Source organism: Saimiri boliviensis, chromosome 4 (assembly GCF_048565385.1).
Source record: "Saimiri boliviensis isolate mSaiBol1 chromosome 4, mSaiBol1.pri, whole genome shotgun sequence".
Taxonomy (NCBI): domain Eukaryota; kingdom Metazoa; phylum Chordata; class Mammalia; order Primates; family Cebidae; genus Saimiri; species Saimiri boliviensis.
In genome coordinates, this window is record NC_133452.1 from 123,198,029 (window position 1) to 123,205,043 (window position 7,015).

Genomic DNA, 7,015 nt, shown 5'->3' on the forward strand with positions numbered 1-7,015 from the left:
ATCCAACATACTATGTAGATACACCAATAATTTTGGTTAACTAGGGTTTTACTGTTAAAATAAACATTACTAGTATTTATAGTGAAAAGATATTTCAGTTATATAAAAACGTAAGTTCTCTTCAATGTGGATAGCATTCTCTATATTTTAAAATGCTTACTTATGAAATTTGCAGAGGAAATACAATATTCAAGGGTCCTGTTTTAAGCTTTCTATTTCCTCTTGAAAAATGAGACTCCTTAATGATTGAAGAAGAATAGCACTTGGGGAATTGCTTTTATTTTTAAGTTACCAGGAAATTTAATATGTGTGCTAGTAGGTTCAGCATGAGTGTGAAAATGTGATATAGTGTTTAAGAGTTGTCAGATAGTCAGGAAGGAACATTTTCTTTAGAATGAAAGAAACAATATTATCCCTTAGTGACTTTTTGTTGACATTCAACTAATGACAGAGGGACATTTCTGTTTCCTTAGAGGGCACTATGCTTTTAGGTATAATGCTATACTCTGAGGGTAATTTCTAAGCTCCATTGCTTGATGTGTCTACAGTTCAACAAGATGAAATGGCAGTATCAAGCAGCCACCAGCATTTTATTATAATTTCTTACTATAATTATAGTTATCATGGCCATTTTGATCCAATTTAATTTTTCTTCATGAATGAGTTAATTTGCAGACTTGTATGAGTTAAGTTGTGATATTCATGGTCTTTCAGAAACAACAACTTCAAGTGATATTAGCAAGTTGTATTGAGAAGGCTTTCTATTGGATATTTTTTGTGACAGAAATGCTGGTCTGTTTGATATTACTTTTCAGAAGAAGTTATTTTCAAGAAGGGTGGAGTCTATAGAAGATGGCAAATTTTGTCTTAGTACTACCCTTTTCTTTCAGCACCAAGGTCAAGTATTTCACGTTGAAATTTAAGGGCAGTGGTTGAATTTTGAGCAGAGGATGGAATTTCATCAGCCAGGTACTTTCTTCCTGCGGGTGCTCTGATTTGAACTATTTCCGAAAAAACTGGCATACAAATTACAGAAAATTTTAAATTAATTGACATCCATATGTTTTATTTTCCATCATGAATTGTTCTCTGTAAAAAAAAAAAAAATTATTTCTTTGAGACAGGGTCTCACTCTGTCGTCCAGGCTGCAATGCAGTGGCACAATTACGACTCACTGCAGCCTTGACCTCCCAGGCTTGGGTGATCCTCTCACCTCAGTCTCCTGGGTAGCTAAGACTACAGGTATGTACCACTATGCCCAGCTAATTTTTCTGTATTTCTTTTTAGAGATGGGGTTTTGCCATGTTGCACAGGCTGATCTCAAACTCCTGGGCTCAAGCGTTCTGCCTGCCTTGGCCTCCGAAAGTGCTGGGATTACAGGAATGAACCACCACACCCAGCCCATCACTTTTAATTTGTTTGTCTATCAGCTGAAAATAATTTTCCCATGCTTTCTTTTTGCAAATTGAGATCAAATTCCAAATAGGGTTTCCGTATTTCCATAAAGTTTCTGAAATATTCAAACCTGTGTTAAATGCAAAGCAAAAACATGCATATAAAAGGCAAATACAACTCATGGCATCTAGAATGAGGATAAAAACAAAAATTTAGGAAAAAAAGACAAGAGCTATATTTTATTTTGATGCCACAATGAACACAATTTTATCCTGTTGGCTAACCTGCAACATGGCAAATAAAAATGCTCCTTCCATAACTTCTCTATGAAGGCTGAAAAAAAAATGTGTTCAAAAAGTGAATGTTATCGAGTCAATCACATAAGACTCCACCTGTCAAACAGCAGATTTAACTTGGTGATGCTTATGACGCTGTCTACCAAAATGGAGCAGCTTGAACATAAAAATAGGTCTGTGCCCTAGGGAGGAATGCTGTTTCCTTTCCTGTGATATGCATCTGCAGACTCATCTCCATCAAGAATACCAACTCAAATTGATTTTATTGCTTTCTATTCTGTATTTATTTTAGATGTCTGCCAAGTGCCTACCATTATGTGCAAGGGGGCACAGAAATTCAATAGCAGGCAGACAAGGTCTCTGGTTTTTTGAAAACTTTTTTTGAGAGATATATGTCGAAACAGACACATTTAAATAATGAAAAACAAAACCCTGCAAATGACTAAAACCCATAGTAGATCTTTAGCTAGAAAATAATTTTATGGCACACTGCTTCTACATTAACTACAGCAACATTTTACAAGCCTGGAAAATTTTTGTAAAAAAACAACTAAACTAGCTTCATGGATCCTACTCCAGAGTTTGATTAAGTAAGTTGAATGCATGAACTAAGACGTATTTTTAACAAGCCTCTGAGGTGCTTCTGCTAATCATTGAGTTATTGACCACTGGAGCAAGGGGAGCTAAAGAGGACCTGCTCTAGCCTGCCTTGACACACACACATCATACAAATATTAATCACTGAGAAAAACTGAGCAGGCGATTTTACTGGCAATACCGATAAAGAAATAACATCAACTGTGCTTCCATCTTCTATTTTTCCTCCCATGTGCAAGTCATCCCTGGGGAAGTTGTGACTAACCATGGATGGTACGCTGAGGCCCTTCTTAAGGAGTAATCTGATGGCACTTGACGTCTGCTGAGGCTTGTGTCTAGAAGAAATGAGAGGATGTGCCAATAACAGCACTGTCTCCTCATTTTCGAAGTTCAGGCCTTATACTCTCTTCTCTTTGTTCTGTTTACTTAAATGTATCAGTGCCTGAATGATCCATCTTCCTCAAGGTGGCAACATCATAACTAGGAACCTTTAAAAAAAAAAAATTGGGGCATTTACTTTCTGGGGTACTCAAAAAAGGACATGCTTTTAATTGAGGGATGAGTGCGATAACAGATCATTCTGTTGATTTTAACGATCTCGTAATTGTTAACAGCATTATTTTCATGCATAGTTTTCTGAGACTCCCTATCCACTTCCAGGTGAGGAGAGTAACAGGGGAGGAAACCCTGCAGAGGAGCAACAAGTTCAAAATCCAGTCCTTGAATCATCTTGCTTAGGCCAGGCGCGGTGGCTCACGCCTGTAATCCCAGCACTTTGGGAGGCCGAGGTGGGCAGATCACGAGGTCAAGAGATCGAGACTGTCCTGGTCAACATGGTGAAACCCCATCTCTACTAAAAATACAAAAAATTAGCTGGGCATGGTGGCACATGCCTGTAATCCAATCTACTCCGGAGGCTGAGGCAGGAGAATTGCCTGAACCCAGGAAGTAGACGTTGGGGTGAGCCGAGATTGTGCCATTGCACTCCAGCCTGGGTAACAAGAGCTAAACTCCGTCCCAAAAAAAAAAAAAAAAAAAAAAAAATTATCTTGCTTAAAATTCTTCACTGGCTCTTTAATGCCCTCACAATAAAGCAAACTCCATAAACATGGCTTACAAAATAATTGTTACAGTTTGAATATTACCCCCCCAAATCACATGTTGAAATTGATTCCCAGTGTGGAGGTGGGGACTGGTGGAAGGTGTTGGGGTGATGGGGACATATCTCTCATGAATAGATTAATGGCCTCTCATAAATAGATTAGAATAACCTCTCATGAATAGATTAATGCTCTCTCAGTATGGGGTGAGGGCTGTGTGAGTCCTCATTCTTTTTAGTTTCCAGAAAGTTGTTTGTTCAAAAAGAGCCTGGCGCCTCCCTCCTCTTTCTCTCTTGCCTCCTCTGTCACAAGTGATTTCTGTGCATGTGGCTCTCCTTAACTTTCCCCATGAGTGGAAGTGGCCTGAAATCCTCACCAGAAGCTGATGATGGTGCTGTGTTTCCTGTGCAGTCTGCAGAACCATGAGCCAGATAAACCTATTTTCTTTATAAATTACTCAGCCTCAGGTATTCCTTCATAGCAACACAAATAGAGTAAGACGGCCATTAATATCATGCCTACACCAGAGACAGTGGTATGCATTAAACATTATCTCGGTCCCCTACATTTTCTAGGTCATTTTAATTTTGGGGGTGGTGGGAGAAGCATGTGACTAGTGCTCACCAATAGGCTGTTGGTAGAAGTAGACTGAAGTATATAGACTATGAAGTCATTCAGATGTCTGTTTCCCTGCTGTGGAGATCAAGAAAGCCAGATGTTTCTAGTGTTGCAGATATGAGATGGTATATCCATTACTCTGGATCCCTAAGTGGTTGTGTTCATCAGATGCTGCAGCTAAACCGAAATTCTTTCAGTTCCTTGGTCATGCTTACCTGTCATCCTTTGCCAATACTTTTTTCTTTCTAGATTGCTTTTCTATCTCTTCTTCAAGTGTTTAACTCTTTTTCTTTTAATCTGGTTTAATCTTCTACCTAGACCACTAAACCTTTTTCCATATCAGCAATAAGGCTGTTCCTCTTTCTTATTGATGAGTTTTGTTTGTTTGTTTTTGAGACAGAGTCTCACTCTGTCACCCAGGCTGGAGTGCAAAGGCATGATCTTGGCTTACTGCAACCTCCACCTCCAAGGTTTAATGATTCTCCTGCCTCAGACTCCTGAGTAGCTGGGACTACAGGCGCGTACCACCTCGCCAGGCTAACTTTTTGTATTTTTAGTAGAGATGGAGTTTCAACATGTTGACGAGGCTGGTCTCAAACTCCTGACCTCAAGTGATCCGCCCACCTCGGCTTCCCAAAGTGCTGGGAATACAGGTGTGAGCCACCATGCCCAGCCCAAGTGTTTAACTCTTTTCTTGGTCAGAACATCACTTTCTCCAGGAAGCTTATTTTGATCTTCTAGGTTTTCATTAGGTGTTCTTTCTATAGAATTACCCTGTGCTTATCACGCCATGAGGTAATTAATTCCCTGCTTCTTTATCCTTGCAGGGATATCCTGCTTCTTTGAAAGATTGAATGAACAAACTCCCAAGGCTGAGTCTGGGGAGCCGGGGCAACAGGTGGAGTGAGGGAGGCAGCATGGCAGCACCTGGAAGGCTGTGGAAAATTTGCCTTCAGGGCATGCAGATGATGGTTATCAACCCCCACTCTACTGCCTGGTTGATTGCCAGGCTTCTTACACCCTCTGGGTTGCTCTCTTCCTATTGGCTTGCCATAATTCGTAAAAGATATGTTAGCGTCTATTGCCAAAGATTAAGAAAGCCAACTGGTTCCAGAATTCTAAGTGGCAAATGTTTACTATAAGCCAGATGAAGACAGGCTGTTCCCTTAGCAATATTTTGCTCTAAGTAAGAGGAAAATTAGTCTAAAATTAAATTTAGATATAAATTATAATGTCAAAAAGAATCAGTGCATTATCTGTCTACTTATTTTTGAGGTATTATTTGCACCTAATTTTCTTAATATGGGAGCAGTCTGTTCCAGAATTAGAAAAGTACAAAGAACTTCAAATAGTATATTTTTCTTTTGTTCTGCTTTGTTCTGGATTTGGTAGCTTAGGAACACCCAGATGAATTATGATTGGACAAGAATAGTGGCCACTTGTGAATGTAGACCATTGTTAAAATGCACTTTGTATGTTCTCATAAAAGTTATTCACCATGAAATCTTTTTTTAGTTAGTAAACTGATTCAATCTGAAAGTAGATGAGTTTTAAAAAGTTAAATAAAATGCAATTTCTTATTTCCTTTTTTCATTTTAAGCCTATTCTCTGATGATTCCTTTCTCATATTTAAAATTCTACTGGGCCCAGGTAAGGGGCAGTCAGATAATTAAAAAAGAAGTTAAAGAGAAATGCAACAGATAAATGTTTTCTAGAAGCTCAGGAAAGGCTGAGTATATCCATTGCCATTTGTTTGAGTCTATTAGGGAGCTATAGTGCAGAATATTGAATTTAAGCATAGTGATTTTTCTAGATGTCAGCATCAGTAACTAGAGGGCTTGCTCTTCATCAAGGCAATCTTCATCCTTCATAAGCTTGGCTCTGAATAAATAGAAAATATTGATTAAGAAAAGTGAGGACGGGGAATCATGTTGATGTTTCTTAGGTTTTTGATAGTACTCCTGGTGTTTATCTGCCTTGGTCTCTGCTGTGAGCCCAGGGTGTCTCTTCAGAACTGTTCTGTGTTTTGCCCTTAATAATAAACTTTTGGGTTAAGAAAAAAAAAAAATAGAAAGCTTCATCTTTGCCTTTGAAGGGTGTAGGAATGGTTAGAGAGACAAAACCCAGAAAATTCAAGCACAGTTAGCAAGCATCAGGGGAACATGGGCAAAACAATCCGGTATGAAGCAGGGTCTGTGGAGTAAAGAATCATATGTCATGAAGAGAGCATAGTTCAGTGTCTTAGAACATGAGTTTGGATTGCTTGGGTTTGATATCGTTCAGTACTGTTATATTTAATTTGTGACATTAAGAAAATTACCTAATCCCTAGGCAAAATAAGGATAACATAACATTCACTTCATTTGGTTCTAAGGACCAAATGAGATAACATGTAGAAAGTGATTATCATGATACCTAGAACAGTATATGCTCAAAAAAAATTAGCTATTATTATCAATATCATAGGCAATATTTTTGATCAGGGAATTACTTAAAGGAGGTAATTTTCTACTCATTTCCTAAAAGGCTATCTTTCTCTCTTGCTTTTCTTATTTCCAAACTCAGCATTGTCTCTAGACCCTTGAAAAAGTTTATCAAAGTTGAGAAATAATAACACTTATTATTAAAAATAATGTACTGGCCGAAGGCAAATTGCCTTAAATGCATTACCTCTTAATCTCGCCAACAACTTATAAAGTAGTTAGTATGTACAGACTAATGTATACATATCAACATAAATGAATGTTTTGATATTTTGCTTCATGTATTAACTGAACAAAAATGTTTCCATATATGATCCAGGTTTTCTTGCAATTTCAATGCAAACTAGTAGTAATATTTGCCGAGAAAGATAATAATTGCTATGTAATAGAAATATAAATGTATAGCAATAATAGCTAACACTTATGTAATTGTTGCCAAGCACTCTTCTAACATAAATATATATATGTATATATGTAAGAATTAATTTAACACAATTACAAAAAGTCATATTGATTATGAGGACCA